The sequence below is a fragment of the Cajanus cajan genome, chromosome 2, assembly GCF_000230855.2.
Source record: "Cajanus cajan strain Asha chromosome 2, NIPB_CcT2T_4, whole genome shotgun sequence".
NCBI classification, from domain to species: domain Eukaryota; kingdom Viridiplantae; phylum Streptophyta; class Magnoliopsida; order Fabales; family Fabaceae; genus Cajanus; species Cajanus cajan.
This window is the reverse complement of record NC_138518.1, coordinates 5831050-5856060: the sequence shown is the minus strand read 5'-3', so window position 1 is coordinate 5856060 and position 25011 is coordinate 5831050.

Genomic DNA, 25011 nt, shown 5'->3' with positions numbered 1-25011 from the left:
TACTATGTAATGCATATCCTAAAAAGATTGCATAATCAACTTTTGAATCAAATTTACCAAGTTGTTTTTTACCATTATTTGACACAAAACACTTACATCCAAACACTTTGGAGTAAGATATATTAGGTTTTATTCCTTTGAAGAATTCATATAGAGTCTTTTTCAAAATTGACCTTATTAACACTTTACTCAAAACATGACATGCAATGTTTATTGCATCAGTCCAAAAATATTTGGACAAGTTATTCTCATTTAACATTGTTCTAGCCAACTCTTCTAATGATCTTTCTTTCTACTCAACTACTCCATTTTGTTGGGGGGTTCTTGGAGTTGAAAAATTATGACCTATGTTATGCTTTTCACAAAACCTTTGAAATAAGTCATTTTAAAATTCTCCACTGTGATCACTTCTTATAGATGCAACCTTAGTGTTTTTCTCATTTTGAACTACTTTGATAAATTTCTTAAAATCTTTCAATGCATCACTCTTTGAGGCTAAAAACACAGCCCAAGTGAATCTAGAGCAATCATCAACCATTACCAAATCATAACAGTTACCACCTATGCTCATGTGGTTCTAGAAGGTCCAAATAAATCCATGTGAATTAGTTGCAAATGCCTTGAGGTTGAAACTATATTTTTACTTTTAAAATTAGCCTTTACTTGTTTTTCTTTTTGGCAAGCATCACGTAGTTTGTCCTTATAGAACTTGGATGGATTCTAACATGAAGTAGTAAAAAATATGCCTCATGGATGAATCATTAATTTTAGCCATTTGATATATTAATAAAAAAATCAATGCACGAGATCAAAGGAAATTGAATGTAGGCAACCCACATAACCGGTAAACTCATCACCATCGAACACGTAGTGGCGTCACCATCGCTGCACGCGCAACGACATCACCCTGACGCACGGCCGCACCTGTAGCATCACTGTCGCCACACCGCACCTGTACCATCGCCACACTCATAGTGTCACCATGGTCGGTTGCATGGTCGCACCCGTAGCGTCACCCATAGCGTTATCATCGCCACACTGCACCCGTAGTGTCACCGTCACCGCACCGCACTCGTGGCATCATCGTGGCTCTCAAATATTTTTGTGATTTTTTTTTATATTTTTCGATTAAAAACCTCTTATTCCTGGTCATTTTAATGCCTCACAGATGTACCACATTTTCACCTGCTTCACGTTAGAAGCATTTTAGAACTTGAGTTTAGGAACTCCTATTACTAACTCTTATCTCATAAGTTTGTTTAAATGATCCATTTGTATGTGTGTAACCTTCATATGCCATAACCATGTACTTTCTTCCATAGACAACAAACATGTAGTGTGTATGTGTGTTTAGATGCAAAATCCAAGTCAAGCATATAAATGTTTCTATTTTTCTACCTATGAATTTGATTTCATTTGTAGACTTATCACGTATCAAATAACAATCATTGTCAAACACAATCTTAAAATCTTTATCACATAGCTGACTTGTGATAACTGACTTATGCTCAACAAATTATGTTTAAGTCCTTCAACAAGCAAAACATTTTCAATTACAATAGGAGAAGTGTTACCAATATTTCCATAGCCAAAGTATCTTGCTTTTCTTTTTGTTTCTATAAGTCACATAGCCTTCATGTTTCATCTTGAGGCTTGAGAACTTAGAAGGATCTCGGGTCATATGCTTTGAGTAGCCCTTATCCAAGTACCACATTAAGCTCTTGACTCTCAAGCATTCCTACAACAACATTTAAAAACCAAATGTAAGTACCCATTGTTGGTTCCTTACATGTTAGTACTCAGCCCTTGACTTTTAACTTTCCAAACATATTTACCTCTAGGAACACCATATTTTATTGTATAACAATTCTTAGTTGTATGACATCTCTTGTAATAATAAAAACATGTAACGGATGGCCTAGTGTATTTCTTAACAAAGCTGGTGTTTTTCTTTTGTAAATCATTTTTGTTTGAATTAAATCTTATTCCATCTCTATTATAGATATCTAGTTGCTTTCCTAATAACATGTTTATATTAAAGTGTCCTCATACCAACTAAGTTTTCTTTTTAGCTTACTATGTAAAGCTCCTACTCTTAGTGCTTCTTCGTGCATTTGAATGAAGGTTTCTTGTATTTGATCATAATCCATAATAAATTCCAAATCATAATTACTTATAATGCTTTACTGATCTACTCTAGCCATCAAGCACAAATTAGTTTCTTCATTTTCAAAACTGTCACTTGAAGAGATTGAGTCATTTTCATTCGATGCTATGTAAGCTTTCTTTCCCTTGATATGTTTTTTGTCCTTTCTCTCCTCTTGTAATTTCTTTATGTAAATTGGACAATCAACTTTGATGTGTCATTTCTTTCCACGCTCAAAGCAAGTGAATTATATTGCATTTCCTTCATCCTTTTTATTGTTTCACTTAAAACTGAGTTTCTTTCTTCTTCCTCCTCAAGAACTAGTTGAATTTCCTCACCATGATCTTGAAACGTTCCAAATTTGAACCTTTGAAACTCAAATCTTCAACAATCTTTTTTCCTTTTTCAGAGATTGAAGCTTTCAATGAAACCTCTCTTCCTTTTCTTGTCCAACTACTCATTTTCTTGAAATATATGCAACTTTTGTTTATGCTCCCTCAACTTACCAAAGAGAGTAGTCAATGTCATTGAAGTCAAGTCCTTTGATTCTTTAATAGTTGTAACCTTGGCTTGCCATGATCTATGCAAACATTGCAATACTTTGAGATTTATCTCTTCTTTCCAAAATCTCCTACCAAGTCAATAAGATGATTTATAAGATGTGAAAATCATTTTTGAAATTCATATATGTTTTCACCTTGTTTCATTCTAAAAAAGCTCATATTCTCTAACTAATGTATGTTTTCTAGACCTTTTTACATCACTAGTTCCCTCATGCGTAACTTGTAATGTGTCTCACATCTCTTTAGATGATTTTCATTGAGATATTCTAAAGAATTCATCATGAGTTAGTGTAGATGTAATGATGTTTTTGGCCCTATAATCATATTGTGCTATTTTCTTTTCATCATCACTCCACTCACTCCAATATTTTTCTCTCTTCTCACCATTTCTTCACTCATAAGAATGTACAGACCATTCTCAACAACATCACATATAGTCATATCAATTGCTTAAATGAAAATTTTCATTCTAACTTGCTTGTACACATAATTTTCACCATTGAAAAATAAGAGGTCTATGTATTGAAACTCTCTCACCATATGGAAGATTATTACCAGCCATTTTAAAAAAAAAACTTGATTAATTTTCAAGAACCTTGTTTTAGATAGCATTTGTTAGAAAATATGGCTTAACCAAGAGGGGCTTAATTGGTTATTTTAAAATTTCTTACTTATTAGTTTTCTTGATTTTGAAAAACTTTTCTAAAACTTTCCAAAGAAATATATTACTTTCCAAAGAAGTATATTAATATGTAGTTGTATATAAGATATCAAGTTGAGATTCTATACAAATTTAAACTCACTCAGTTCTATATGCAATGTTCATGATTCATACCACATAACATCAAGCATAAAATCATGATTGCAATAATGTAAAAACAAGTGTAGGGATAGAGAAAAATGCACAACAATTTTATATTGGTTCAACTACATCTATTTGTGACCTACGTCCAATACCTAATCAACCTGATTGAGATTTTTTGCTAATCTTTAATATTATAAGTTTTACAATCACAATACTACATATAATATACGTCTATACTATTAAAGAAACTAGTTCTTGAACCACAAGAAGCATTTACTTGTAGCAACCCACTACAAGAATTTCCTTCTTAAGAAACTTACTTAAGAAAACAAATCGTAGAAGTTAAAGAACAAATTCACCTGATGTACATAACAAATTAGAGTAGGTGAATCAACAAAAATAGTATATCCTATCACTCCATGAACATGATGATCAATTCAAATGTTGAAGTCTTTCTTGAGGTTACTACAAATGTTACTAAATCTCTTCTTGTAAAGAAAAATGTTTTCCAAAGAGTATTTTCGAACAATATATTACAAAGATTCAAGTCTCTTTGTTCTAAGTGTGAAAAATGATATATATATATATATATATATATAAGTTTTCTAATAGAAATAATCAATTATTTACATGGATAATCGATTATTTTATTCTTAGAAGATTTGAAAATCAACCAAGCACGGTTTAATTGATTATTTTGAGCAATAATCAATTATTTTAGATATCAATTTCTAAAATAATTGATTATTTTGCTAAATAATCGATTATTACAGCAATTGCTCCTCATGATACTAAAAACAGAGCAAATAATCGATTATTACTTAAGATATATAATCTATTATTTTATGTGAGAACTTAATATCTTGATTTTTCATACAATTTCTCTTTACAAATCAATTTTTAAACTTATTTTTATCATCAATCATCATCTAGATAGGGATATAAGGCTAAACTACTTAATTACCAAGCACAAAACACACAAGCAACAAAACTCTAAACACGCTAACAAGATACAATTTGTACTTTTTTCTTTCAAGAGCCTCAAAACACAAAACAAAACTACAAGTTACACTCCTCTTTCAAGAAGCTTATATGTAATCATCAAAACTAATAAAGACCATGTCTTTATCTTGAGCTTGATCAACAACAACTACATTGAGTCTTATGTGACATGCATCATGAGCATAAATGTTTTGTGATGGGTACGATATGAAATACAATTAGGGGTGGAAAATGGTCCAATTCGACCCTTTTAGACTTGGCTTGCCATTGACCCACCAAAAATGAATCGAGTCGGGCTAACCTACTAGAAAAAAAAAAAAGCCAAAAACAAGCCCTAACCCGTTGGCCCGCCAAAAAAAAACAAAGAAAAAAAGTTGTGTATTTATTTTGAGTTACTCTTCCAACATTTTTCTCAATATTTAAATTACCTACATAAATCAGTGTAACTAAATAATAAAAAAAATCTCAAATTACATCTAATTTGATTTGATATACTACACAATAAATTTTAAATTCGTTGTATAACAAAATAGATATACAATTAACTAATTATAATAATATTTATAGCTCTTGTAATAAATTTATTGCACAACAAATATCAAATTACATATTATAAAATAAATCAAATACACAACAGATTTATTGTATAATAAATCATAGATTATACATAAAATAAATATGAAATGACTTAATTAAAATTATATTAAAAATAATATAATAAATACAAAAAAATATTAAAAAAAATGGGTTAGCGGGCCAACTCTCCCTGACCTATCATTTGGCTTGACGAGCTAGCAGGCTAAAATATCTGGCCCATCCCACCAATTTTTTGTGGGCCAGCGGGTCGGCCTGTAGGCTTTAGCCCATTTTTTAACCCCTAAATATAATAACTAGGGAAAGGTCCCCTTTGTGTGATCTAGGGGTTTCATGACCTTTGGGACAACCAAGTTTGGAAGCCCTAATTTCGTCCTTTTGTGCTCACGGGATGAAACTTGGTTGACATTGTTATTCCGATACATCTTAATGTATCTCCTGCTAGTGTAGAGTGTTACGATGACTTGATGCGACATGTTCTCTTAAGTTACTTTATGTGTGCCTTTGTGCAATTTTAAAATGTTTTACTAGTGTGTCTCATACATTTAGACTAGTGATGTCCATGTCCATTGAATTTGTCTAAATCATGATTTATTAGTATGTTGAGTTATTCTTAAGTTAAATTTGTTGCTAATGCTATGATGATCAAGTAATTTATATATGCTATGTTTTTGTTGTATAGCTATTTGACTATATCTCGCACTAGTAGCTAAAGTGAGATGTTTCTCACTCTCATTTCTTCTACTTTTGTGTTCTTATATGTGTTTTGTAGGTAAGAATCAATATTTGATAATGATGTTAGAGTAATGCCTAATGATAGTTGAACTTTGATCGATAGGATATGACATTGGGTTTTTAGTTAAGATTTCATGTTTTGTTTAGTCTTGATCATGTTTACGACTTATGTTAATTTCTCAATTATATATAATAACTTGTTTAGTCACTTATTTAGTACTTCATAGTTTTAGTTATGTTTTCAGATGTAATACCTCTTTTAGATAGGCTTTGTGGGATGGAGGGTGTCACAGTTCATGTGGTATCCCATGGGTTACAAAAATAATCCCAAATGACGCATGGATAACACATCTAGTATATGTATTAGATAGATAATTGTAGATATAGATTAGAAATTTTTAGTTTTATTTTTAAAGTTGTAAACTTATCTTCATTTTACTCGTTATTATTACTTTTTTGTCTATTTGTGTTTCTTTGCTTATTAATGTTTATCCATTAATGTTACTATTATATAAACTAAACAGTCTCTAATTCAAGAGTCATCTTCCCATCTTTTTTTGTAAAATACTGGAAAAATAATATTAATCATATTTAAAGTGACATTATTAAATTTCATAAATAATTATTACAATGATATTATTTTTATGAGGAATAATGATTATACCCAGAATTTACGGTGATGGATGTATTATTGTATGGATTATGAGTATGAATTATTTCCTACAAAAGTTATGGTGAAGGATTAATTATTGCATGAGAATTTATGCAGACATTGTTAGCTTTATTATTAATAATATACGATGATTTATTTACATGGCTGTTGTTATTTTTAATCATTTTCAATATTTTTTATTAAATTGTTTTTATCAACGTGCTTAATGTCTGCCATAGAAGTCATTCTCTTTTCTAATACATATCATGCACCTTGAAGAAGTCATATACACCGAGAAACACAGTTTCTTCTACCGCTCTTTTATCTCTGTCCTTGTTTGGTCTTTTTTATATGTTGAAAACTTGTTAGTTTTACATCTTAACGCTCACACTAAGATTAAGAACTTGCATCAAAGTTTACAAACAAGTCTTAATTTTAGGATAGTGCACTATGCATCTTAGAAATTATATTAATTTGATTGTGTAATCAAATTAATTGACCACTACATCTATAACTTTGTGCATTTTAATTCAACTCACTCTTAATGACTAAATTATACTTTTAGTCCCTTTATTTATTTTTAAGATTCAATTTATTTTCACTATTTTTAAATACTTTAATTTAGTCCTCTAATTCTTTAAAAATATTCGATGTTATCCTTTCATTCAAATTTACCAACGATGTTAATGAAATTGAATAAAAAGGCAATATTGAATATTATTCAAAATTGAATCACTTAAAAATAGCGGGATCAAGTTGAACATTCCCTTAGAGTAGCAAACGAGGGTACCTTGTTGTTGGTTATCATGTGGGAGATTTGGGTTAATAGAAATGCAGCTTTGTTCTCGGGGTCAGCTAAACCTCTCTATATTAATGTGATGAACATATGGAATTGTCATTTAGATAGTGCGTATTATGCAATGTGCAGTTAAGGATCTGCAAGGGGAGGAGTGGTGGGTTAGTTGTCTACATGCGCAATAAGATCAAATAGTTGTTCATGTTGATGGTAGTGCACATAGTTGCCCTAGCCCAGCAGGTTTTGGTGGTCTTTTAAAGGACAACAGAGGTCATTGGATTGTTGGGTTCTATGGTGATGCTGGAGTCATTGATAATCTAATAGATGAGTTGTTAGCAATACTTCATATATAGGTTGGAACTGGCTTGGAGAAATAATTTTCATGACATTATCTGTGTTTCGGATTCTTTAAATGCTATAAATCTGGTGCGAGGTGATCCTATGTTTTGTCATAAGTATGCAGTGGCTATTGCAAAGATTAAAGATTGTATGCAAAGAGCTTGGAAAGTTAATCTTTATCACTCTTTGAGGGAAGGAAATCAATGTGCGGATTTTATGTCCAAAATGGGTCCTAATTGTGGGTCTCATTTAGTTGTTACAGAGGTTATGTCTGTTAGTTTAGCCCCTCTTATAAGGGCAGATGAATCCAAGACTTTGTTCCTAAGGGTATAGGCTTTTTCCTTTTTGTTTTTTGTTTTTTGTTTTTCGTTTGTACTACCCAAAAATAAAATTGAGCATTCCTTAAATAAAAGGATTAAATTGGACAAAAATTTGTCTAACATTTTTTTTAAGATTAATTTGAATTTTTTTTATCAATTTAAAAATTTATTTTATTAGATACCTCTTTCATTTTGTGATTATTTTTTTTTATTTTAAGTACTCAATTTGTTGTCATTCATGATTTTTTGTTAAGTTAAATAAAAAAAAATCAAATTTATCTAAAAATAAATAAATTTTATTTAATTTAATCTTACTATTTTTAATTTTTTTAATTTGATCTCATTATCTTTATGTTTAATTTGATTCTCTAATTTTTAAAAATAAAATATTTAATGCTATTCTTTTATCTAATTTCAATAACGTCATTGATGTTAATTTAGATGATCAAAAACATTATTGAACATATTTTAAAAAATAAAGCACTATATTAAATCTTTTGAAAATAATATAATTAAATTAAATCTTAAAAATTAATAAAAAGAACTATATATATATATATATATATATATATATATATATATATATAATTTAACTAATACAATACATCGTTGAGTTGACCTTATGGCATGTGCAACAGAAAACCTATGGCAATTGGCAAGAGTGTTCTTGCCACACCAACAACGATGAGAAGTTAATTGGTAGTAATAATTTGAGGTCCAGAATTTGGTATATTTCAAGTCATTTGTTGTCCCTTTTTTCTCCTGCCTTGTCACTCTCGCCATTAAGCCTGTTGGAACTTGTTATATACGCTTTGCATCTCATTATGTTTTTTTTTTAATCTAGCATACATTTCTTTTTTCTTCAAAAATAAGCATTAATTACATAAGTTATTATGATAAAAAAAAATTCTACAAAATCATTTATTAAAAAAGTAGAATGTAGTGTAAGAAAAATTAAAACCTTAATATATAATTTATAATAGCGGTGATAAAATGTTTTTCTATAAAATCATTACATTTCTTTTTCTTCAAAAATAAGCATTAATTACATAAGTTATTATGATAAAATGTTTTTCTACGAAATCATTTATTAAAAAAGTAGAATGTAGTGTAAGAAAAATTAAAACAATATATAATTTATACTAGCGGAAACGTAATTCTTGTAATTATTATCAAACTATTAAATATGTAATAGTATTTAGATATTTAGAAGAATAGATAGAATTTTCCTAGTTTTTGTTCTTCTTTAAGGGGGTGTATTGGTTTAGGATTTTTTTAGGATTTTAAAAGACTTTTTTTGAGTAAAAAAATTCATTGATATTCAATCAGGATTTTATGTCACTTAAAAGCAATCTAGTGGTATTTAATCTGGATTTTCAAGATTTTTTAAAAAGTTCATTAAAAACCATTGGTATTCATTTGAGATTTTTTACAACTTAAAAACAATCCATTGGTATTCAAAAATATAAGGATTTTAAAGGATTGTTGTGTGAGAATGATTTTGAAGGACTTTCTAGTGTTATTTATAAATACCAAATTCATAAAACAATCTCATCCAAACCCATCGGATTTTGAAGGATTGTTTGAAGTGACTTTTCAAGAATTTCAAGTGAGTTTTTCATCTTTTTTTTTCTATACTCCTATCTTCTCCATTTTTTTCTCTGCTAATAATACTACACTATTGTTCATTTCTCATATATAATATTGTAGTACTGTTCTCATCTCATTCCCCTATTTTGTGAAACTCCGATGTGTAAATGATAGTGTCATTGATTTGCTCTATTTTTCTGTTCGTTCTCCTTAATTGACTTGCTTTATTTTATTTTATGTAGTTGAATTTGTTCATTTATATAACACACAAAAATGCTTGAAATCTCAATTTTTAAGTGGTAATTTTTTTTTATAACACACGTCAAGAAAAGAAAAAGGTGAAAGATAATTGATATTTTAATCTCTACAATATATATATATATAAGATGAATTTGTTAGGGTTTTTGTGAGTAGAATGAGATGAAAATAGATCTTAGTTGGGGGAAGAACCCTCTCAGCATAAAAACTGCGATTTCTCTCATTTCCTTAAGTTTGTTACTCTTATCCCCCTCCTTTTACGACTCAACAATTATTTTATTTTTTTAATATGAATTTTTCTTTTTATTTTTATATTGTGAAATTAGGACTTTTTTATATTTTAAAAAAAGAAAATTAACATAAGACATTGTAGTATCTAATTTTTTAGGGTTTAGGATTTATGTCTTCATTAGCTTATTTTTTAAAAGAGGAAATATTGTTAAAATATTTGTTAGAATAATTTACATTTATAAATATCGTTAAAAATTATCATATAATATATAACTAAAATAATATATATATATATATATATATATATTCTATATATCTAAATGTTTATTCTTTAAATAATAATAATAATTATTATTATTATTATTATACTAATATTATATATATTGCATATGTAATTAGGTAAATATTTTTTTGGTGGATTGTGGATTTCCTAATCGACGCCAATTTTTAGCTCCATTTCAAGGTGTAAGATATCATCTACAAGATTTTGCAGGTCAGGATAATGACCTTGAAAATGAGAAAGAATTGTTCAATCTTCGTCATGTGTCTTTAAGAAATGTAATCGAGAAAATATTTGGTATTATTTTTATTTAAAACACAAGTAGAACTTGTGTTAGTATGTGCAACACTACATAACTTTTTATGTAAAGAATGTCGTTCTGATGAATTTTCAATTGAAACGGTGGATGAACCTTCATCTTCAACGTTACCAATTAATGAAGATCATACTTTGGAACCTATTATTCAAACCCAGGAGCAAGAGTGAAAAGACGCTAATACTTGAAGGACTAGTATAGTTATGGATATGTGGGTGAATGTTATTTAAGAGGATAAGATATTATGGAAAATTATTATTATTATTATTTATCTAGACATTATTAATTTTTATTATTTTTGTCTTTGACTCTTTTTAAATTTGAATGTATGAATTTTTTTTTTGAAATCTTATCAAATGTCAAAAATCCACGAAAATTTTACAAAATCCCACAGAATCCATTAAAATCCTGATTTAAAAGTCTTGCAGAATCCATTAAAATCCTGATTTTAAGTCTTGTAGAATCCTGCAAAATCTTAAAAGTCATGAAAATCCTGCAAAGTCTTTTAAAATCCGCAGGATTTTTTTTAACTAAAAAAGTCTTTTAAAATCCTAATCCAATACACCTCCCTAAGTTTATTAGACAATTGAATCCCACAGGTGCTTTTATAGGCACGATTATAGATCCTCTACTTTATTATCATAATAGTGTTCAATTAATCCCTTCATTAAGAACCAATAAAACATGCAAATTATAACTCTTTTTGTAACAGTACTTCCTTATAATCAAGCAATTAATTAGATTAATAAGGTAATTAAATCAAACATAAATTATATGATTAATTTTTTCCAACATTTTCCCACCTAGTTCATATATTCTTTAGAAATTACCCCAATCATCAACAACTAATATGACCATTTAACTTAAAGTTTGAAATTTTTCTAAACTAAATATAAATTATCATATATGAATCATGACAGTTATGTTTTAAGATAAACACTTTCTTCTATGTATTACAATGCATAACACTTCCTAATAACTGAAATAGGTCCACACTATATTGATTCATATCTTTATATGACAAACTTATATTAGTGTGCCCAAAGTCATAAAATCAAAAAGACAAACTTTAATGCAAGCTCTTAAGTATATGATCCTAAAATACTGTAATTAACAATCTTTTATTGGATCATTGATTCTACAACTATATACTTAATAGAAATAAACTTTCTTTTTATGTCGACTTTATGTCAATTTGCTTGCTTTAGCCTCCACCTTTAGTATTCTTCAAAAAGAATACTTAGTCGAGAGTCTTTAATTAATCTTCAATAAAATTAAATTTAAGATAAAAAAAACATTATGTTTGATATAATCTCATAATATCCCACAAATATTTTCTTTGAAGTGATTTTCAAGAGTATCACATGCTCCCACTTATTTTCTCAAATTTCACTTTTTGATAATTCACTTTTACTTATTGGAAATTTTGACTCCCACTAAATTTTTGGAATGTCTGTATATGGTGATAAAATATATATCATTTTTGCAATATAATATTAATGTTATGATATTTCTTAAATTAGTATATTCAAACCTTTTGATTCAAAACATGTATATAATTTACAAACTTTATATATGGACAATAAATATCACAATAAAATAGATCATGCCTATGGATATAGAAATATTTTATCATGACATTTAGGCCATAACCTTAATTAATTATTTCTTTCTTATGAAATAACTCTTTTGTTACATTGTCTAGATGTTATGGCTACTCTTAATCATGTAATTCATATATATTAATTAATTCATGAATTAATCTTTTATCATAATTTACAATAGAAACAATTGTGAATTACATAATTGCAAAGTTTAAATATGATCACTCATTATATAATATGAGATCAATGAAAATTATGTATAAATATATGAATCTAAGGACATAAAACTTGCCTATAGGGTAAAACGTTACTCAGTTTGATTCATCACACAATCTTATCACAAAACTATCAAATTATGTTCCTTTTCTTAATTCCTAGGGTAAATTAAGAATTATAATTTAATATTTTATTCTAATTGGTTATACACATAATAATAATTCATGCAAAATAAGATTTTTTATATTCAAGTATAATCAATTCGATAATTACAATATTATGTATAATTCTTTATGTGATTTAAGCAACAAAGTATATAATTTCAATTAATTAAAGATGCTATGACTAATCAATAATTAATTTAAATTATATGCATCACTAGACAAAATATGTTTTAAAGTTCCCAAAAATAGATACTTCTATAATTTTTAAACTTCATCATTTTCACAATCATCAAGATTTGAGGCACATCATTTGGTAACAAATATGCATTCATTCAAGTTGCAAACTATGTAGAGTTAATTACTAGTAGCATAATGCAATTAACAATTTAACCTATGATGGATAAATTACTACTAATAATAACAATTAACTATACAATTAAGATTGTTGCACGATCTGTGGTACATCTATGATTCTCTCTTAATTGAATATAATAACCAATAAAATAGTAAGAATCAATTAGAAAATAAAAATTCAAAATATATGGTTAAAAACAATTACTACAAACTCTGCATATAATTAAATAATATTGTAACACCCCAATTTTTATAAAATTTTGTAAATAATATGGTAGTAATTATTTTAATATTTTAAATGTGTTTATTCAAGAATTTGATATTATTTAAATATCTACATGAGCTATATTTTATTATAAACCTTGATTTATAATTATTATTTTAATTAGTGAAGTAGGAGTTATTTTATAAAGTGTATTTTGTTATTATGTTCATGTTATTTGATTAAAGAAAGGAATATGTTTAATTCTATATCTATTATATTAATTATTTTATAAAAAAGGGAAGGAAGGATGTGTTGGTAAATGATTAATTATTATTAATATTTATTTTATTAATTAAGAAAAAGGGGTTAAGGAAGTTATCAAAAGTTAGAAGTCATTTTTTCATGTATTCACTTCTTACTCTTATTTTTCTCTCTTACATATTGAAGAACAAAGAGACCTCGGAGAAGAAGGTTAGCTAGATTCCGCTCGTGCCTCATCCTCTACTCATCAAGGTAAGGGGGGAGTGAGCAACCTCACTTGGAGGTGTGGGAATAATTATTGAATAGTCGGATTGACCCCCAATCATGTATGCGTATACAAACAGACACTTTATAAAAGTTTTTTGTTTTGTTTTCTGATTGTTCTATTGTGTTCCTTGTGTGATTCTAAGTGTGAATATGTGTTTAATTTCAAGAATAGATAAGTTTTTATATAAATTTGAGTACTCTGTGGGTTCTTACGAGAAACACTTTATGTTTTGACTTTTGAGTTTTTTGTTGTATTCCTTGATGAATATTGAGCATGAATGTGTGTTTCATTATGATATTGGATATGTTTGATAGCATAATTGGCCCCCAATTCTTTGCCTGATACATGCTCTTAAAAACAGAAACTTTTCGAATGTTTTCTATTTTCGTGTTTGAGTTTTCTATTGTGTTCCTTGATGGTTGCTGAATGTGAATATGCGATTAATTTTGAAAATAGACAAGTTTTGATATGAATTAGAGTTTTTGTGGGTTCTTGTGGGAAACCCTATGAAGTGAAATTAGGGATATGATCTTTGGATAAATTTTGAGGCATTATATGTAAAATTGATGATGGATTCGTGTTTTGGGTAATATTTGAAGCGTTTTGACCGATTGAAATATTATATTAACTGGTTGGTTGTAGAAAATACGTGAAATCATGAAGTTGAGTCTAGGACATTTATACTTCGTATGTTATGAATTGCAAGTTGAATGTGTATGATGTTGGATAATTTCTTGGTATGGTTTATGTGCTATTATGATGTATATAGCTATGAGAAGTTCCTTGTATGAGACTATGTAAATATGATGTGAAAATGTGAAAAGTGAATGTGTGACATGTGACATGATAGTATGAGATAACGTGATATGAGATATAAGAATCTGTGATAAGTAAAATGTTGAGTCAATAAACAGTGAATGTGTGATATGCATCATGTGCATATCTAACCCCAGGTGTGTCGCTTAGGTTGCATACCAATGATGTATTGAGCTATTTCAGGTGTACCTTGGGTCACCAGTGATGTATTGAGTTATTCTAGGTGTGCCGCTTAGGTTGCATGCTAGTGATGTATTGAGTTACTCCAGGTGTACCTTGGGTCACTAGTGATGTATTGAGTTATTCCAGGTGTGCCGCTTAGGCCGCATTCCAGAGATGTATTGAGTTATTCTAGGTGTACCTTGGGTCACCAGTGATGTATTTATGAATGAACGTGCCCCAGGTATGTTGTTGTAGCAACATACCAGTGATGAGAAATGTGCAACTTCCGTATGGCACCACATACATGCATTTATGAGTCAAGTCCATGACATCATTGCATGATAAGTGAATGTGCATGTGTTCTAATGTATTTGTAACTTGAGAGTTGAGCTTGGTTATATGTAATTTGTATGGTATTTGTTATTATTGTGTGTGTTGCCTAACATTTATTTCTACATCTGAACCAAAGTGAGATGTTTCTCACTTCCATGTTGTTCTATGTGTATATTTATTGTGTTGCAGTTGATCATCAACATGAGCATATTCGTGATGAGGTTTAAGTCTCATTGTGGGGTATGCTTTGATAAGACATGTGACATCGGGTCTTAGTTAGGATTAGCATAGGAGTTTCATTACTGTTATTGTGTTTTGGAAATATTAATGTTTTATTTTGTCATCATTTTTGCATTAGACTATGATTTGTGAAATATGAATGTGAACTCTCTATCTATGTGTTTTGAAACCTTGTTTCAATTAAGAAATTTTTGCTTACTCAGACATGTACTTTATATTTATTGTATATTATGTATGTAGAGTAGAGGGTTTCACAAATATTATTTTAATGGCTAATATTAATCATCACTAATATTTTCCAATTGCAGAATAAGGTAACACTACCAACATAAAATAAGAGAATTTGATCATTTACTCAAATCTCTAAAACCATTTGGGTCATGTTGTCATATTACGATCAAAATCATATTATACTCAACAATTACATCAATAACAATTGATGAATAACAAAGATTTCATGGAAAGAAACATATTATATTCAATAGTTGAAATTAAAATTAATAGGCAAACAAAATTAAGTTGAATAACAAGACTACAAAGTAGGCTCTAATACCAAATGTAAGAAAAATTAAAATCTTAATTATAATTTATAATATAGAAACGTATCTCTTGTCATTGTTATCAAACTATTAAATATGTAACAATATTTAAATACTTAGAGAAATAGAGAGAGTTTTTCTAGTCTTTGTTATTCCTTAAGCTTATTAAACAATAGAATACCACAAACATTTTTATAGATAAGACTAGAAATTATTTGCTTTATTTTCACTAGTTTCTCCATTAAGAACCAATAAAACATGCAAATTATAACTTTTAATAATTGATTATTATTTTGTCAATTTCTTATAGTCAAGCAATTAATTTGATTAGTAGGATAATTAAACTTAACATAAATTATATGAGTCGCATTATTTTTTTTAACATGTAGTTTTTTTTTTCTGAGTGGGTAATACTAATAATTGAGATTATATATAATTAGAACAAAATACTTATTGGTTTTTCATTTTTAGTTTTTCCTGAGCGACAAATATTTTGAATCATACAAAACACTTAAAGAGATATATAAGACAAGAGGACAAACTTGTTTCGAAAAAAAAAATGTTTGAACAACTTATAAAATTCACGTTTGAGGTAAGAAAACATGAGATTTTGTGGTCAGGCGAATAATGATATTTGATTGTTTTAAACTAAAATTACCTCTTACTAAAGTTCCATTAAATATGCACTAACCCATGTCAAAACAACAAAGGACGAAGAATTAAAGTATAAGATAACTTCTTATCACTTAGGGATAGCACGGGGCGGGTTGGGTACGGGTTTCATGATACTCGTCCCCGTTCCCGCGAATCAAACACATCTTTGTTCCTATACTCGTACCCGTCGGGTATGTGATTTTTATCCTCATCCCCGTCCCTGTCGGATATTGGGTATACTCGTACCCGTACCCATACCCGTCAATTTTTTAATTTCTTATTTTTTGTAAAAAAAATATGATATTTTTAAATTAGTTTTTTATTATATTATAATTATAATTAGGTTATTTTTCTATCTCATATTATAATAAATAATCACACATAAAAAAATATTAAAATTCTTTAATATAATTAAATTGAAAGTTTGTATTATATTGAAAATAGAAATGGGGACGGGTACGGGTACGGAACGGGTAAGTACATACCCGTACCCATACCTGATTTAATATATCGGGTTTTACCCGTACCCGGTCAAACCGGGTATTCCTCATCAAATTTGAGACGGGTTCGAGTATTACCTGCGGGTACAAGTATTGTCATCCCTACTTATACTTACCAGGTGTATTTAGTGGTGAATATAGTGTAAAATTTATTAATTACAATACAATTTTTTAAAAATATTAATTATTTTAATACAATGAAAATAATAATAAAAATACTAATAATACGATAATGATAATGTTGACAATGATGATAATAATAATAACATGATAATAGTGATAATCATAATATAATAGTAACAATGTTTATAACATTAGTAATAGTGGTGAGAATAATAATGATCATAAAGATGATGGTGTGGATACTATGACATTAACGATGCTCATGATAACTACAATATGTTGGGTTGGTAGCAATATTGTCAGTAATGGTTGCTTAGGTAGTAATAATTATGAGACAATGGAAATTGCGATAGTGAAAACTATGACATAGATGCATGACAACATCAATAGTTGATACTCACATATATAGTAGTGAAGCTAGTATTAACGATGATCATTAATTATGATAGTGTGATAGTCTTGACAATAATAAAAATAATAATTATAGGGATTTTGACAACGATAATAATTGAAAGTGTTGATGTGAATTGAAAACATATTTATTAAATAAGAAATAAAAATAAGTAATGTTATATTTTTAGTATTTTGAACTTAAGTAAAAAAAAAAATCTCTTATTTATTAGTTACAAGAATTGAGATTTTATCATTAGAAAAGATTATAAATATAAAGATTGGCACAACAACAATATTGTTCAAAATTAGGATTTTATATATAGTATTCCAACTTTCTCACAAACTCCAGTGATTCTTAATTTTTATGTTGTCTTCCATTTAGTTTGCGTTCTCCTACGGTCTTTTACAATAATTATTGGAAAAATATATACATTGACAATGATTTTTATTTGAAAATATTTTGTACTATAATAATGAATAAGAATTAAACTCAACTTCATTTCCTAAAAAATGGAAAGATAAATTTAAAATAAATCAACTTTTATATTATATTTCAAATTTAATTTAAGTAATGTTGTATTTTCAATTATAACAATTACTATTATTTTAAGGTATAAATTAAATTGTATTGATTATTATTAGTATGCGTATATTATCATCTTTAATTTAATTAAATTATTATTTCAATTTTTAAATTCTAAAAGTATGTTATATTTATTATATTATTTTTATAATTACATTTTCAAATTTAAATCAAGTTAAATAATTTTTATTTTAAATATAAATATTTTAAAAAATTCGATATTTATAATAAATAAAATAACAATATTTAATTTTTATAATATATAATATTTATAATTCATTTCAGGCCTAAATTGTACATATACAATAGGCTTAAAACTCTTAATGATAGATATCCAAAAACGAAATCATTTTCCCCTTCCATGTTTTTTAATTGAAAGATATCACATAATTAAAAAGAATATTTTTTCATGTAATTGTTTGTTTGGTTAAAAATTCTTTTTTTTAGTTACATTAATTGGATGATAAATTAGACTGAGCTAATTAGCTGCCAAATAGGTCCATAATCAAGGACGGAGCCAAGGGGGGACCTACGGGTGCCACGGCCCCCCCAACAATTTTAATTTTTTTTTATATACATATATATTACTATATGGCACCCCCTATTTTTAATATAAACTCATATGTATAATTAAATGAATAACCCAAATTTATTTTTTTATTCAACTTTTGGACTTCTGGTACGGCCTGCTATGTGGTATCACTTTGGAATTTTTTTTTTTTAAAAAAATGTAGCGCCTCATTTGATCATTCCAATTCTCGGCCCCCCAGTATTGAAATCCTGGCTCCGTCCCTGTCCATAATAGCTTTGACAAACTTCAGAGGGCTCCAGATTTCCATCTACAACCCATTTCTACAAGTAAACTAAGTCCATGAAAATATTTGCCCAAAATTATTTTAACTTTCACATAATAATATCAGTAATATAGTGCACGTTCAAACTTTCATACCCAAATAACATATAAAGTAAACCAATTGTGCAATTAGTTAATGTGTCATTATATCAAAAGGATGGAAAATTACAAAATATTTTGCATTGCACGTTTAAAATATAAGTAAAATAATATAACCCAAAATATTTAATATTCTTCACAGAATTTAATGATAATACACTATTATCTAATCATAATTTACCATAAATAATAAGTCATTAACTTTTACGATAACTATTTTAAAAGTTAAATAAACATTAATTTATGATTAATTAATTGTGTAAAATTTACATTGTAATTAAGTACATAACCATTAAACCCATAATATAGTTATGTAGAGTATGTATGTACTCACTAAAGTAACAATTGTTATACTTATCCATAGCTTGAATAATACTATACTTTCCAAGTGAATAATGAATACTTTATAGTCTTTTGCCTTCTGAGAATGGGAATAGGATTTATCAGATTTTGTTTTTCTCTTTTGTTAAATGACTTGTGAAGGATATCCACCTTTTGCTTTCATACGTTGGACTTGAAAGACCAAAGTTATTGTTAGATTATTTTCAGCCTGAGACTTGTGAATTTTGATATGCCTCACTATTATTAATCAATTGACTTCAAAAATGCAATGTAGATAAACCATACTATTAGGAAATATACTTTTGAATTCCATCAAAGTTGGTGGAGATGCATGGTGGTGTTACGCATTAATTGGTGCAATATATATATATAGTTGCCCTAAAAACAGGAGAAAAAGAGAGAAAGAGAGAGAGAGAATTGAAACTTCAGTCGTCAAGTAGTTGTACAAACTCGTGTTTATATATATGGATATGAGATTTGTGTAAATAGCAAAGTCAAATTAAGCTTGAGGAGAGAAAGGATGACCTATAAAGCTATAAGACATTTTGACATGAGAATTAATTAAGGTATCCTCTATAAGAAAAAAAATGCAATCATACTCGGCTGAATAAAACTTATGTTTTTGTTATCATTTAAATCCTCTAAACATACTTTTAGGTCAAAAAATATATGTTAATAATTATTTTTATTTTTATGTGTGTAAGCATGTTTAGATTTAAGTTGGTCAAATTTGATCTATTTTAGAACATAATTTAATTAAAGATAATTAACTTGAGTGGCTCGGTTTAATACTTTTTTAAGTAATCAAATCAACTCAATTGTAATGGATTTGAATTAGATTAGGTAAGAGTTGAGTCAAGAAGAAGATTACTAAAAGCATGTCATTGTTGATTTTCTTTGAATGTAAAAACTTTGTGAGACATCTTTTATGTTCAACCAAATATCAAAATTTGATATTCAATTAAAACAAACGCATACCAAAGGTTAAATTTTAGGCCTACTAACAAAAAAAAATTATTAATTTTTATAAATAACCACATATATTAACAAAAAGATCTCACATATGTTGAAAAAAAAATCTAACATATATCACTCCTGATCCTTTATTAGGATACACACTTTGGTTATCCGAGCTGTCACGAACGTGGTCTTTGGTCTAAGTTTTCTCGTTCCGCTCTAGATAGTCCGAGGTAGGGGGGAGGTGCCTGCAAAAGACACTCTGACGCTCAAGTAAGTGATCGACGTATTAAATGAGGTAGTTGAAAGTTAGTTACGTACCTCGTTGGGGCCTATTTATAGTGGTTATTGTTGGGCCGCGATTACGGACTGGGCCCCGGGAAAGTATAGGGGGTTAAACCGGTATATTAAGTAAATTAATCTCTCCTTAATTGACTTGACTTAACTCCGTAATCTCGTGTGCGCGGACCCTGCTGGTCGATCCGACGGACCATAGTTTAACCTAGCCAACCGGCTCGACTGTGTTCAGTATGGTCGGTCAAATCGGCCGAGTTGTGTGTTCGGCCTGGTCAGTTGCCATCCGGTATACAACCCCCGCAGCGTCAAGGATTGGAAGGACGAAGGCGATAAAGACCACCTTTGATTGTCCATGCCGAAGCTCTCTAACCTGGAATTATATTAACTAATCGTTGACGCATGTGCTCGGCGTAGAGTGACCAGCCATAAATGGTGGCACGCTGAATGTGGACGACCTACAACCTCGCCGATCACTCATAGCCGGGATGTTAAGCATAGAGTGGTCGGCATAAACGATGGTGGCACGCTGAATGTGGACGACCTCACTGACCCCGCGAACCGGGTTTGATGTCGGTTGTACCACGGATGTGGAGTAGACTACTCATGACCTTGATAGTGTCATTTTGGTCGAGGACGACCTCGCCGACCACGATGGCGGGGCGCTGTGGACGACCTAACTGGTCCCACGAGCCTAGAATGATGTCGGTTGTGCCACGGTCATGGGAGGTGTTGTCGACCCCTCGAGCTGACGCAAACTTGGTGCCATGTTGGTCATGGGAGGTGTTGCTGACCCCTCGAGCCGACGTGAACTTGTTGGTGCCATGTTGGTTGTGGGAGGTATGTTGCCGACCCCTCGAGCCAACATGAACTTGGTGGTGCCACGTTGGTCGTGGGAGGTGTCACCGACCCTGAAATGACAATTGAAAGCCCAACGGTCGTGAGATCTGGGTTGTTCCATGGTTATGATCCAACGGCTGGAGATTCGAGGCTTCTTTTCACCTTCCCTTTTTAACTTGCCTATAAATAGGTGGTGGGTGTTTGGGATTTTACTCGCAGTAAAATTTTTGAAAGCCATCAACCATCAAAAACGTTCGAGATGACCGAGTAAGGTGAGAAGTTGAACTATTTGAGTTCTAATGCTTAGATGGAGATTGGATATTCCTTAGCTAGGAGTTGGACATCGTCTGAGGCATCGGGGTATTCACCGAGAAAAGGGGGATCGGGTTCGAGCGAGGTGTCAAGGTTACCTTCCTTGCAATGCGACGTTGTCTTCCCGTCGGACTTCGCCGATCAAGAGGACAGTGGGGACGAGGTAGTTGAGGTGTTGCCTCTGCCTGTGGCCGTTGTGATTAGCCAACACGACGAGCTCGGCGCAACCTCGAAACGGGGAGATGACGTAACCGTTCGGGCCGAGGCGAGCGAGGGAGATGCAGGTCGGGATGACGAGGCACACGACGAGGACATAGGTCGTGTGAGTACTCAGGCCAAGATCGACTACGGGACAGTGGAGATGCCCGGGTACGAAAGGGTAGATGGAGAAGTCGGCATTTATTTCTCCTATTTCTCGGATCAGGGTTTACTAAACAAGTTTGTGGAGTTGGAGAAGTGTTTCGGGAGTGGGGAAGGAGAGTTGCCGTTGATCGCCGAGGCGTGCAACGATGATGGCCCGGATACCGATTTCGTATTCCTAGACCAGAGATCCAAGGAGGATGACTTCTTCTACGCGTACATGTGCTGGTTCCAAGACCTAGGTATAAAGTTTCCCTTCGATGATTTCCAGATGGGGGTGCTCCGAGTCCTAAACGTTGCGCCGACCAAGCTGCATCCGAATGCTTGGGCGGCAATGCAAGCCTTTCGAAACCTATGCCTTTGTCTAGGCATCGTTCCCCGACCGCTATCTTTCCTGTATTACTACATTTGTTGTCCGACTAGGCCGACGAAATGGGTTTCACTAGCTCGCGTGCTAAAACTAGGTTTTTTAAGGGCATTCACGTCCTCATACAAAGGCTTTAAAAGTGGCTTTTTTAGGATCCGTTGGGGCTCAGATATCGCCAGTTGCTTCTTCGATCGAGAAGGGTCAAAGCTGTTCCCCTTCTATTGGATGAAGAACCCAACGCGCTTTGAGGCGATGTCTATGACTAAGCTCACAGCCGAGGATCAAGAGATAGTGGCTCTTCTTGACAAGTTGCCGAAGGGATTACCAGTCCGGGGCCTTTTGGATATTTTTTGAAACTTCCAATTTTGAGTTAACACTGCTAGGTATGTTTTCGTGTCTCGGTTATATTGCAGTGTTTTAACTTGATGTTAAAATTTGTTTTGTTGTAGGATTAATGGCTGGTGCCGGGGATGACATGGATGTAACCGCGATGCTCGCCGACCAAGACAAAGCTGCTAAGGCGAGTGGGAAAGTCCCACCTCCCCGGTCTGCCTTGAAGATACAACGGGATAAACTGACCGATGCGTTCGTGCCATTGGCCAACCTGAAGAAGAAGAAACCCAGCTCGGGTCGAGTGAGGTTGGCCGAGCAAAATACAGAGACAGACCGTCCTAGTTCGTCCTCGAAGCACATGAAGCAATAGACCTTGGAGCAGCCAGGTTGTGGCGCCTTTCCTGTGCCAGCGGTCGTGGCGGGGTCTAACTTTCTAGTGCCTGCCACCTAGACCGAGAACCTGGTCGGCCTGGATTTAACTTCAAGTGGCGGACTTCAATATTTGGAGGGAATGTTTTCCAAGGCCGAATACAAGCTCTTCTGTGAGCTCGATGCTCGGACTTCCTTGGTCGCGAAGCATATCATGATGCGATCAACCATTGAGGAGGGTCGGCTTCAGGGTTGGCTGAGGGAGGCCGAGAACAATTTGCAGGAGGCGCTGACTGTCAATGCTAAGATCACTGCATCGACTAAAGAGCTTAAAAGGGTTACCGATGCGCATAGACGGGAAGCAAACGATCTGAAGCTGACCGTGCAAAAGCTTCAGGCCAAGGCCACCACGGCGACTAGTGAGATTGCCTGGTTAAACGAGGTTGCTACTAAGTTGAAGGTCGACGCCACCGAGAAGATTCTTGTGCAACACGACGCCGGCTTTCAACATGCTGTCTGAAAGGTACTGTATTTCTGTGAGGTTCCGGCGGACTTCGAGTTCGACGTCGGCCAGGATTTTTTTGGGGGGAAATTCATAAGCTATGCCGAGTTCCCTCGTGGGGCAAAGCCTGACGAAAATGCTCCTCCCTGAGGGATCTCGACCCGCGCCGAGGACCCAGTGACCGGAGAGGACGATGCTAATGTCGACGTGGCCAGCAATGGGAATGATGATGACTCGGCCATTGTGTAATGGGTGGCTTGGGGTGGGGGTAGGTCTTAGGATTTTTAGGAATCGTAACCGGGCCATCAGTGCCTTTTGTAATTTGTCTCGGCTATTGGTTCCAGTAAGACCTAATTTTTTATTTGTAATTAGCCATATGTGGTCGGCCATATTTGAATTAAATGTTTGCTTCTTTAATCTTCCTTGCGATATTTGACCATGCTTAAACTGTGTGATTGTGTGACCGTGTTGTATGGTCGGGCTTCTTTCTCGGTCGGAAAGCCTCGGTGGTATAACTGATCTGATAATATTCGATAGTTTAAACTTAATTGGTTGTCTTTTGATTTCAGAGGAAGGCTGATCCCCTTTTTGCATAAGTGGTCGGCCGAGTTGCGTGTTCGACCTGGTCTGTTTCTCGGTTGGGCAAGTGGTCGTCACGATTGGGTGTTCGATCCAGGTACGTTTTTTGGTCGAGGAAGGTTGATGAAGCCCTGTTATGGTCTTGAGTTCATGACCGAGGAGAGTGCTCGTCATGCGCTATGAGCGAGTGTTCGGTCGTGATAGATGCGTGATCGGGATTAGTGCTCGGTCCAGGGACATCCTTAGCCGAGGAGGGTACTCGAGAGGGAAACCAGTTGGAGTGCTTGGCCCTGGTACATCTTTAGCCGAGGAGGGTACTCGGGAGGGAAACCCGTTAGGCTCGAGTGCACGACCGAGAAGAGTGCTCGGCATACGTCCTCAGCTATGGAGTGCTCGACCGAGAAGTGCGATTTAGGTACATCCTTAGCCAAGGAGGGTACTCAGGAAGGAAACCTGTTGGAGTGCTTAGCCCAGGTACATCCTTAGCCGAGGAGGGTACTCGGGACGGAAACCTATTAGGCTCGAGTGCGCGACCGAGGAGAGTGCTCGGCATACGCCCTTGGCGACGGAGTGCTCGGCCGAGGAGTGTGATTTAGGTACATCCTTAGCCGAGGAGGGTACTTGGGAGGGAAACCTGTTGGAGTGCTCAGCCCAGGTACATCCTTAGCTGAGGAGGTTACTCAAGAGGGAAACCTGATAGGCTCGAGTGCGCAACCGAGGAGAGTGCTCGGCATACGTCCTCGGTGACGGAGTGCTCGGCCG